Raw genomic sequence first — 12158 nt, forward strand, 5'->3', positions numbered from 1 at the left:
AAGCCAAGCAACAGCTTGATTTCCTAACTTTGGGGGATCTGAGTGTACCACCGCAAGGTCGTCCGCCAAGTCAAGCAAAAATAGGTTAAAAAGGGTAGAGGCGAGTATACATCCTTGCTTGTGCCCCCTCTCAGTTGGGATGGATTTAGATAACAGGCCCTCTAGATTAAGTTTCACCTGAATAGATGTGTTAGAGTGTAGCAGACTCACGATTTTTAACAGTCTCCCTGGGCAACCATAATGCGCCAATTTTCTCAAAAGTAGCACTCGGTCGACAGAATCAAAAGCCATGCGAAAGTACACAAATGCAACATATAAGGGTTGCTTTCGCATGGCATAGGATTGTTTAATTGCATTGAGAATGGTCAGATTAATAGCTGTTCCGAGACCTGCTACAAAACCCGATTGGAACGGGTCTCTACGCTTATACTGTAGAGACCATTTGTTTAGGTCACGCAATATAAGCCTGCAGAAGATTTTTCCCGGTGCATCCAATAAGGCAATAGGTCGATAGCTCAATGGGTTTTGCCTGTCTCCTTTTTTATAAATGGGGACAATGATAGAATGTGTCCAGGAACTTGGAATTTTTTGAAGGTGTATAATTATTTGAAATAGTGAGTATAGAATTGGTGCCCACATATCAATATGTTTCTTTAAGACCGCGTTCGAAAGTCCATCAGGACCCGGGGCCCGTGACATGCTTGCTTTATTAATAAAATAAAAGATGTCATCTTGGTCAAATTTTAAGGTAAAGGGTGAAACTATCGTATCTGAGGGCTCACTTAGGGTAGGAGCAACATATATAGATGAGAAATGGTTGCACCAATCGTTTTCTGATACCCCATTTATGTGAGATGATACTTGCGATACATTGGTTACTGAATTTAGAAATTGCCAAATTTGTGCTGTATTTTTGTTCTTAATTTGGTCTAACATAGCTTCTCCTTCTTTTTGTTGCTTTGTTATTTTATATTCTTTTATCCAATTTCTGTAAGTGGTTTTGATCGTTCTTAATATGTGAATCTTTAGGTGTGGAGATGATTTGAGAGCTTGTCGCTTTTGTGTTTTGAACAAGGCTTTCCTAGTGCGAATTGCAATGTCATATGGTTGAGCAGACTTTACTTTGATGCTTTGTTGTGTAGCATATCATTGCATAAGATCAAAAGGGACCAATCTATAAGATTCTGCTGACATTTGAGAAAAGTCTGCATAAGATCTTATATGATCACGATAGCATGTTAAGGACTCGTGAGACCATTTTAATCGGTTTAAAGAATTATTAATTTCATATTTGCCCATAAGCGATTGACTTTCTACAATCGATGCTGGGGACAGCATAATCTTGAATGTTAATGGGCAATGATCGCTATGTTGCGATGACTTAATGGCAAAATCAGTAGTATGCGCGAATAGATTTCTGGAAACAAAGATGAAGTCAATTGTTGCTGACTGTTTTTGGCAATGCCATGTCGGTAATGGAGGAGAGTCCGCTGCACTTGTGCCATTCAGCATGATTAAATTCCATGACTTCATAAGTTTGTTCCATAATCTTCTACGCTCAAGATCTTTAGAAGTTTCTTTGTTAAGAAGATGTAAGTTCAGGTCGCCCGCAATAACAAAGTGTACTATTTCTTGTGCGAGCACAACATTTTCCAGGACAGCTGTTAAATCTTTTAGAAATTTAACAGTTGAAATACCCATTGGATTCCAATAAACATTGATACAGGCAATTTTAAGAGAACTAACCGAAATGTAGGAGCATTGGATGAATGGGTTGCTAGAAGGCAATGGGAAAAGATGGATATTTGCAAGAAAATTTGATGCAATAAGCAGACCTGACATAGGTCTACCTCTCAAAGCGCATAGTGCTGGTTCAAGTAATATATCGTAGTTGTTCCAAGTCGGTGGAGTGGACAACCAAGTCTCTTGAAGAAAAACCAGGTCATAATCACCCAGTATACTTTCAGGGTTATTAATGAAATGAGAGAACCCTCGTGTGTTCCAGCTTAGCACCGATAGATCAACTTGCTCCTTATTTCGATCTAGTTATACTCTAGTGATCACATTTTGGCTCTTACACATAGGAGTATTGCTTTCATTTCTATGTTTAGGGATGTATGGTTGGAATCTATGTGTAGATTTCATGCAAGATTTGATAGGTCCTTCATCTTTGTTGTTACGTGAGAGTACAAACCATAGGTCAAATAATTCATCCCGGGAGGCCCAAATGATGTTATGGATTATAAAAGACCGGCACCATATAAGGACTGTTGTCAGATCCTCACTACGGGGGAATTCGATCTGATCAATATCATTAGATTCGATCTCTCGTAGGGATTTCACGTCTGAGAAAAGTCTAAGAATATTTTGGCGATTCATATTACATGATGTAGATGAATCGTCTCGTGCTGATAAAAGCAAGAAGTGTCTGTTTTCTGCTTTGGATTGTTGTCTTCTACCAGACTTGGTTGGTTTATCAAAAGTGGGCTTTGGATCTATCACTGCTTGGTTAGGAAATTGATGACTGTTTGGTTGTTTTTTAAATTTTTCGTCTTTTGGATGGTTTTGCATTTGTGCTTTAGAGTTTAGCATCCATAAGCGTGCAATAGACTCTTTGATTTCATTTAGATCTAGTTGTGACATAGTATTATTAACCAACCCCTCTCGTGTTGTTTCTTCATCGGCGTATAACAATGTGTCAGCAAACGAAACTCGTTTAACTGATGATTTTGTTAATTCACTAGGCATCATATAGGATACAGAATCCAGAGGGTTAAGAGTTAAAGATTTTGCTGGGCCATTAGTTATAATCGGAAAAACTGGAGGATCAAATTTACGTGTCTCTAGGTATAGATCAATTTCCTCCCTTAGTGCTTTCCTTGATGATGCAACTACATCTGATACTTTTGTAAGTGGCACGCTCATTGCATTTGTTTTTTCAACATTGGTTCTCGAAGGCACATGTACGCTATGATCTTTGTTTTTGAGTAGGGTTTGTTGTCCCTCTGCCAATGTGATCAAATCATTCAATGGTGGATGATCCATGATTGTTCCCACCGGCTGAGTGCTAATGATGTTTTTTAGCTTCTTAGATTTTGCTAGAGCAACATATTTTTTAGTTATGAGGTTCGCTGCTGAAGTTGAACTAGAATTCGCCCTTGTGATCTTGTTAACAAATTGTTTGATGGATGGGAAGGATGTTGCTTTTACAGTTTTCATATTTTTTGTTTTTTTTTCTGCCATTTGTTTAGGGCTCTTCTTTTTTGCAGGGTTCTCACACCCTTCATAGATAGTTTTTTTATCAAAAACAGAATAAATCGTTTTGTGAACTTGGTCGCATTCCAGTTTTTTGTCATGTTTTTTTTGTACTGAAGGGCGTTCAGCGGCAGAGATTATGACAGGATCTTGAGGTGTCATTTTTTCTACTATTATACCTGGCACAAAGGGAACCGCTGTTTTGGAAGTATGTAGGACACTGGATTTATATAGTTCAGGACAGATTTGAGAGTCCATAATAATTTCTACGATTTGACAGTCTGGGTCTTCTGTGGTTTGAGTGCTTATACAGTTCCCAGTCACACTTTCTTTAGATATACAACTCGGCTTCTGGGCCAGAGACTCAGCTATTTTTTGTTGTAAATGGGTGACATTATTTATTTTTGCATTTATGTTATCATGTAAGAGGGACATCTCTGATAACAGTTTAGTTTGGTTATTTTCAAGAGTATTAACATTAACAGTGAGGCACTTTAAGGTGCTATCCACTGATTCAAACAGCTTTGCAAGGGCCATTAATGCTATGTTCATGACTTCCAAAGTCAGATTTCCGGATTTGGGATTAGTAGAAGATCTTTCAGGACTCGTAAAGATGTTATTCGATCTTCGTGGGGTTGGTGGTATAAATGATATCTCCAAGGTCGATATATCACAATCAGGACGATGGAACATATCTGGGGATTGTGATAATTTAGAGCCCTCTGCTCTAGCCGAGCAAACCGAGTTGTTATTTTCTAATACATTTGTTAGTTCACTTGATTTTTCAAAAGTTGCCGCAACTCCAGTTGTCACTGCACCAGACAAGGCATTTTTTAAAAGCATACTATCTGACATAGAGGCAGTGATTTTAGAGGTTACCAGTGTCTCTTTTGAGTCTAAGTTGTCATCTAATATAATCACTCGTTCTTCCCCACTGCCTGTTTCAGAATCAATCGGCACAATGTTAGTAATATTATTGTCATGCGCAACAGTTGCCATCTGAATAGGCAGAGGGGCGGGGTTAGTCATTCCACACTGCGCCCCAAAGCCATATTTCCGAATATCAGCGTTGTCCATTGATGGCTTTTTCATTTTTCCTTTTGATTTACATTGGATTCGAGCAGACTGTTGATCAGGCGTGGAACATACATTTCCTGCAGTACTTAATGGAAGTCTTTCGACCACCGACGCAGCCAGCAGTGGCTGGGTTTCTGACATTATTCGCAGCCTTGTATTCAAGGGCATGTCAGTTGTAAGGCGATAAATATCGTTTCTTTTGGTGGACATATTTACGTATAGCGTCACCAAATTTATAACCAGAGCAGCCTATGATGAAAAGTACTGATGCACTAAAACAAATAGAGGAGAGAAAAAAAAAAAAAAAGAAAGGAAAGAAAAGAGGAAAAGGCCCCGAGGTGCCCCGAGCGCCACGGCGAAGCGGCAAAGCGGGGACTCCACGGGGACTCGCTCGGGTGCGCCCGCGCGGTGCGCGCGGCTTGGTGCTTATATAGGCCCGCCTCCAACAGGGAGAAAGCCTAAACAAATAAATAAAGAAATAAAAAATAATAAATATAAACAAGGTATAGATGATGTATAGTCCCCCTTGTATATATAAATATAGCACAACAATAGGCTTTCTTAGGTGACAATTTCACCTGCTGGGCGTTGTAGTTGAAAGAGTCCAAAAGTCCAAATAGTAACAGAGCAGACTCCAGCAGAATCCAGCAGCGTGTAGCGGCAAAGCGGGGACTCCACGGGGACTCGCTCGGGTGCGCGCGCGCGGTGCGCGCGGCTTGGTGCTTATATAGGCCCGCCTCCAACAGGGAGAAAGCCTGCTGGGCGTTGTAGTTTAAAGAGTCCAAAAGTCCAAATAGTAACGGAGCAGACTCCAGCAGAATCCAGCAGCGTGTAGCGGCAAAGCGGGGACTCCACGGGGACTCAACTTAATGCCACTGTTGGAGAGAGGAGGGGTTAGACCACAGTATGTCCCTTGGAAGCATACGGATAAAGAAAATATAAAATGTAGGCTCCCATCACTAAGTGGAGGTGCGGGTAAGTGGATATATGAAATGGAAAAACACACCGCGGGACAGAAACTAGCAGTAGGAGATGTGAAGGGCCTGTTAATATCAATATTAGGGGATAGAGCGGATGACATTTGGAAGAGAGCGGGATTCCATGGGGTCACAATAACAAACACATCGCATGATGGGGCACCATTTGCAAACTGCAGACATGCGCTATGGCAGGCACTGAGAGTACAGTACCCAGACACATCAGACATAGGAGCAATTACTTCCCGTAAGATGCGTGAGAATGAGGATCCTGTTGATTATATCCAGGATATCCAAGAGAAGTGGCGCATGGAAACTAGAGAACAATGGGACAAAACACCAGCCATATTTTATCATATACTAGTACAAGGGCTCCCAGAAGGAGTTCAGAAACAACTAAAGAAAGTAGTGGGAATGGAAGCAAAACCATGGCCAGAAATACAACTGACTATAGTACATCACTGCAGGACATGGCAAGGAAAAATGAAACAAAAGGAAGAGGACAGGAAAACAGAAGAGGCCAAACTAGTACAGAAAAAACTTACTAAATACACAATGGAAGGGGCACTAATAACTACGCCCACACCAATGGCCCAAAGCCCCACACAAGTAGTGGCTGCACAAGATCCCGCTCAAATAGCACCTCCACAGAGTGTAACACAGCAAGTGCCGCCACTGCAATTACACGCACCAAACATGGGAGGAGGGTACCCAATGCAAGGAGCTGGGTATTATAGTTATAACAGGGGGAGAGGAGGATTTATGAGAGGGAGAGGATACGGATATAATACCCAACAGCAGGTGGGGGGACTTAGAAATTCCTACCCCACAGGACAACCAGTATACCAGGACAACACAGGGAGCTTCCCATGGCAAAGCAGGGAACCACCCGTGTGTTGGAGTTGCGGATTATTAGGACACATGTCACGTACGTGTAGGGTCAGGCCAGGAACACCAGCATGGAATGAACAGGCACAACCTAGGACCTCACAAGAACAGCAGGGCATACAACAACAGCAGACGTTACAGCAAGGAAGTGACCTACAACAACAAATAACACAACAACAGCCACAAACATATTCACTGCCACAACAACAAATAACACAACAACAGCCACTGCCACAACAACAAGTAGCGCTACCACAACAACCCCAAACGCAACAAACGCAATTGGGTAGGGTGACGGTGTTGGGACACAACCCTTACACAGGGAATGGCCAATCATTGTACCCTCAATAGGACAGCCCACAGACGGCCTTGGTGTGTCCCATCCTGTCAGTAACACCTAATAGTGCGGAGGAGCCACGCATAGAGGTAACGATAGGTGACAAAAAATTATCATTCCTTGTTGACACCGGGGCAACCCGGTCTTGCATAAGGGAAGGTAAATTTAAGATGTCAGGCGAAGCCATGAACACCCAAGGATTTTCTGGGGCTAAAGGGTTGGTTCCCTTTACTGATAACGTTCCCTTATCTATTGGAGATTATGATCTGTCGGTTCCACTTTTGTATTATAGTGCCTCACCAGTAAATATACTGGGGAGGGACATAATGAACAGGTTGAATATGACGATCTCCTTTACAGAGGATGGCATAATTTGCTCTACTCCAGGGATTAACATGCTCGCAGCACGACAGATTATGCAAGCATACTGTGGACAGACAGCGATTAGGGCGGAGCCAGTAGATGGCGAGCTATTCCAGTATGGAACAGACATGGCATTTGCATGGATGCCAGGGATAGAAGGGAAAATATGGAGGAGGCCAGCAGCCTATCTGTTCCGACCAGAAACACCTGTTAATGAACCAGAAGGAAAGGTGTTTGTAATGGACATCGAGAGCATTATTGCAACAGCTGATTATGTTGCTGTGCACGCCCAAGATAAAGAAGGGAGAGCATGGAGGGCAGTGATAGCACTAGCAGAAGGATGTAGGATGACCCAGGTGTCAGATGAGGAGCTGTTTTCAGAAGAAAAGGAGGAAGGTGAAATGGTGTTCATGATGAGTGTAGAAATATGGCTAAGAGTGGCTCACAAACAAGTAACACAGAAAATTGCAATGGCACTTGAGGCACCCGCATGCACCCCAGTCCCATTCTTTAAGGAGGATATGTCAAAGGTGCCCAAATCATTATGGACTATTAGCCCTTATGACGTGGGATGCATAAAAAGCATAGGGGGTGTAAGGATAAAATTGAAAAAAGGTGCCATACTACCAAGAGTGAAACAGTACCCATTGTCAAAAGAGGCAGATGAGGGCATATATGAAACCATAACGGCCCTTATAAACAATGGCATATTGGTCCCCTCAGAATCACCATGTAACACGGCTGTGTACCCAGTGCGCAAGGCTAAAGGGGGGTCTTGGCGCTTCATACAGGACCTCAGGCCCTTGAACAACATAGTAGAAGCAGAGTATCCAGTAACATTGTGTGCCACACAATATTGTGTGGCATTCCAGCAGAAGCATCACGATTTACAGTGATTGACCTTAAAAATGCTTTTTTCTCAATACCATTACACCCAGACTCACAAGATTTGACAAGCTTCACTTACCGAAATACAAAGTGGAAACATACCAGATTGCCACAGGGGTATTGTGAATCACCCTCAATTTTCAATAGAGTAATACAAATGGATATGGGTAACGTTGAGGTGGAAAGCACAGTGTTACAGTATGTGGATGACATAATAATTTGCAGTACAAACGAAAGTAAATGTAGAGAGGACTCCTTAAAAATGTTGACGATATTGGCTGAAAAGGGGTACAAGGTAGACATGGAAAAGATACAATACTGTCAGGAACAGGTACTTTACATTGGCCAACTGATATCCCAACATGGAAGAAAGATTGCACCACAAAGAGCACAGGCCATTTCAAGCACTCCAATGCCACAGACTGTGAGAGAACTGCAGCAATTTCTGGGGCTGTGCAACTACTGTAAAGCATGGGTATTTGATTACAGTTCATACATAGGACCCCTGCTTGAGGGTTTGAGGGAAGCCAATAAAGGGGAGAAAAAGTTGGGGTGGACTATGGAAATGAGGGAGGCCTTTGATGAATTGAAAGACGCGATATCAACTGCTCCAGTACTGGCATCCCCAGACTATGAGCGACGATTTTTTATATTTTCACATTGCGACTCAGCAGTGATGAAAGCAGTATTGGCCCAAAAAACGAGCATGGGCTATAAACCAGTAGCATTGTACAGCGGTCACTTAGACCCTGTGATGTTAGGCCACTTCCCTTGCGAACAAGGTCTCGCTGCAGCTGCTTTTGCAGTGGAAAAAGCATCAGCAATAACCATGGGGTGTCCAACTACACTGTTTGTGGAACATGCACTATTTGCAATATTGAATAAACCCAAGTCCACACTAACGACACAGAGGGCATCAGGTTATGAGATCATTTTGTCTAGAGCTGAACTAGCAATTGTTAGATGTAGCACGGTTAACCCTGCAAGGTTCCTAGCAGAAGTAATTGAGGAGGGAGATTACGCCCACGACTGCACCCAAATAACTGAAATGTACTCATGTACTAGAAAAGTTGAAGAAAACGCACTAGAGGGAGGTGAGCTTTTGTTTATTGATGGGTCATCAACTATTGATCAAGGAGATGGGATACGGAGGACTGGGGCAGCAGTGGTAAAAATGATGGAGGCGCCGGTGTGTGTGGCTATGAAATGTGTACAATTACCACAGCATTACTCTGCTCAAGCCGCGGAACTGGTTGCACTAATATTGGCATTGAAGGAAAGTTTTGACAAACGAGTAACCATATATTCCGACAGTGCATATGTTACATCCACTGTCCACTCAGGGCTATCAAAATGGAGAAGAAGAGGGTTTAGGAGAGCTGATGGCACTCCAGTGCAACATGCCCTCTTGTTGGCTGAACTAATTGAAGTAATAAACGACCCCCAAGAACTAGCCCTAGTCAAATGCACCGCACACGCCAATGGTGAAGACCATGTCTCAAAAGGGAATGCAGCAGCAGACGCACATGCGAAATATGCTGCATACTTTGGTGAGATATGGAACCCCACAGACTCACAGAGAGGGAGAGGGAGGGGAATGGCTAGGGAGATGTTGATAAGAGAAGGGTACACCCATCTCCCAGCCACACAGATTATGGAGCTACAAGCGGCTGCACCAATGGCCGAAAAAGAAATATGGGTAAAAAGAGGATGTACAATGTCACCAACCGACGCACTATGGCGCCAGGGTGGCACTGGAAAAGTTGTAATACCATTGGCACTTTTAAACACCGCCCTGAGCCAATTACATCACGCAGCCCATACAGGCAAGGAAATCATTGCAGCACGAATTAGAGAAGATTGGTTCTGTCCCGAGTTAAATTCTCATGTGTCGAATTTTATCAGCAATTGTCTCACATGTCAACAGTTTACGGCCGGTCATACCCTAAAAGTGATAAGAGGTACCATACCCCGGCCAGAAGGACCTTTTCGGCACCTTCACATTGACTATGTTGATATGATCAACATATGTCAAGGTAATAGGTATATGATTGTAGTAGTATGCCCATTTTCTAGGTGGATTGAAGCAGGGCCCTGTTCACACCCAGATGCATTTAGAGCAGCCAAATTCCTAGTAAGGGAGGTCTTCCCCAGGTGGGGAGTGTGCGAGGTGTTAAGGTCAGACAATGGCCCGCATTTCGCAAACGAAATGTTCCAGCATATCACATCCCTGCTGAGCATAAAACACAAATTTGCATGTGCATACCACCCACAGGCTAACGGTGTATGTGAACGCCTGAATGGCCTATTGAAGGAGGCATTTGCAAAAATACAACAAACAACAAAGAAAAGCTGGTTGTATTGCCTTCCATTAGCCCTATTTGAATTGAGGAATAGGCCAGGGTCCGACCACCACCTCACCCCTCACGAGGTGGTTACTGGACGTCAAATGCGCCTTCCCCTAACGCCAACGTCAAGGGCATTCACTGACCACGAAAGCTCAGCGAGTGTGTTAGGCGATGAAATGTATCAATATGTGTCTTCTTTGATTACTAGTGTTGTGTTTGTGTCTCAACAGCTCGAGCGCACACGGGGCGGGTCTACCAGCAATCAAGAAGAAGGCGCCAGTACAGAATTGGAAAAGGAGAACTTGTGCAGACTTGCCAAAGGTGACCACGTGCTACTTCGCAATTTCAATAGGAAATGGAACGATAAGAGGTTCACTGGCCCCCATCTGGTAGAGGACGTATCAACAAGAGCAGTAAAACTAAAGGACAAGCGTGCCTGGAACCACCTACATGATGTAAAGATCTACAAACTGCAGACCCGCCCCAGCGCCAACGACAGGTCCATTGGAAGAACAGCAACAACATCCCCGACAGCGGAAGGAAGTTCTACCACAGACAACGACCCAATTGTTCCCTTACCGTGTCACTACCCAGCTACCCCGGAGACAATAACTGACGAAGAAAGGGGTGATCCCCATACTGCCCACCCCATGGTCACACGCTCAAAGAGTAAAAATACTCCCGCCATCTGAGCCCAAACCCCCCGCCCATTGACTCCCAAGTAGAGTTATAACTGAAACTGAAAGACATTGCCTGCACAAATACACATGTAAACACGTGAATGTTCTCTTTTTTCTCTCGCACATACAGGAACTGCGTATTATTGTATTGTTAAGAAAAAAGCTAACTAACAAGTTCACTGTCCAGGCGTAGATGGTACTCCCAGACGATAACTACCCAGAAGAATTGTCACACCAATTTGTATACGAAATAAAAAGGCCAACATACCTAAAAAGGAGAAGGGTACGTGTCTACTACACAGCATTCCTCCTGGCCATAGAATATTCCATGCCCCACCTCCGCCCATACTTGCCGGTCCTAAGAGACCGATCACTTAGAGGAGCGTGGGAGCAGCTCTTCGCCTGGGCACTGAATGACTATTTGATAGGGAGAGCTTAAAGGAAAAAAAAAACTAACATTTAATAACAAGCATTTTGAGAATTTTTAGGCGGGCAACTTTAACGTCGCAAGAATACGCTGCCAGGACTGCAGCAAGGTAAGAGCAAAATGCCGGTGAGATTAGCATATGTAATAAAAATAATAGGGATTTTGATGATCACCGGGTTCTTGGCTGCCTCTGTATGGCAGTACAGCTATGCTATCAATTTTATTGCTGCACCCAAACCTAATATACCCCCGTCCCCTGCTGCAACAGGTGTTACGTCAGGTGGTAGTAGTAACATTGCACCCAAGCAAAATAGAGTTAAACGCAGCACATACTCAGACAATAAAGGTATTGATAATTATATACAAGATTCAGCACACGCCACAAACAACATATGGTACCAACACATGACCCGCATTGGTAAGCATACAACTGAGGATAGCTGCTACGTTTGCTCATTAATACCATACGCCATGAGTGCTTCACGAACATTTGTTGCCACAGAAATAGATGAAAAGACAGCACAGTGCATAATATACTTGGCACTGTTCCAAACGAAAGGAAGATTTCAAGGAACAGTAGTGCACATGACATGGAAAACACGAGACTCGTACCCATATGAAAACAACTTCCTCAAGACCTATTTGAGTTACCACAAGAGCAGTTTACATGCTGAAGCATTCAAGTACATAACAAGTGGCCCTGCAAAAGGAGAAACAAAGAAAGTAACACTGCAGTATCTACCATGTGATTGGTACGCCACTGAAGTTCCGGGTAAACAAGGATGCTGGGAGAGGCCGCTGGTGACGATAACAGGAAAGGTGTATCTGGACAACAGCTGGGAGATAGGAGTGATTGGCAGCAACATGGTAACAAAAGAAACTATCTCAACTATCGAGACACACAATCACCGATGTTGG

Source organism: Ambystoma mexicanum, chromosome 7q (assembly GCF_040938575.1).
Source record: "Ambystoma mexicanum isolate Mex_15411 chromosome 7q, UKY_AmexF1_1, whole genome shotgun sequence".
NCBI classification, from domain to species: Eukaryota; Metazoa; Chordata; class Amphibia; order Caudata; family Ambystomatidae; genus Ambystoma; species Ambystoma mexicanum.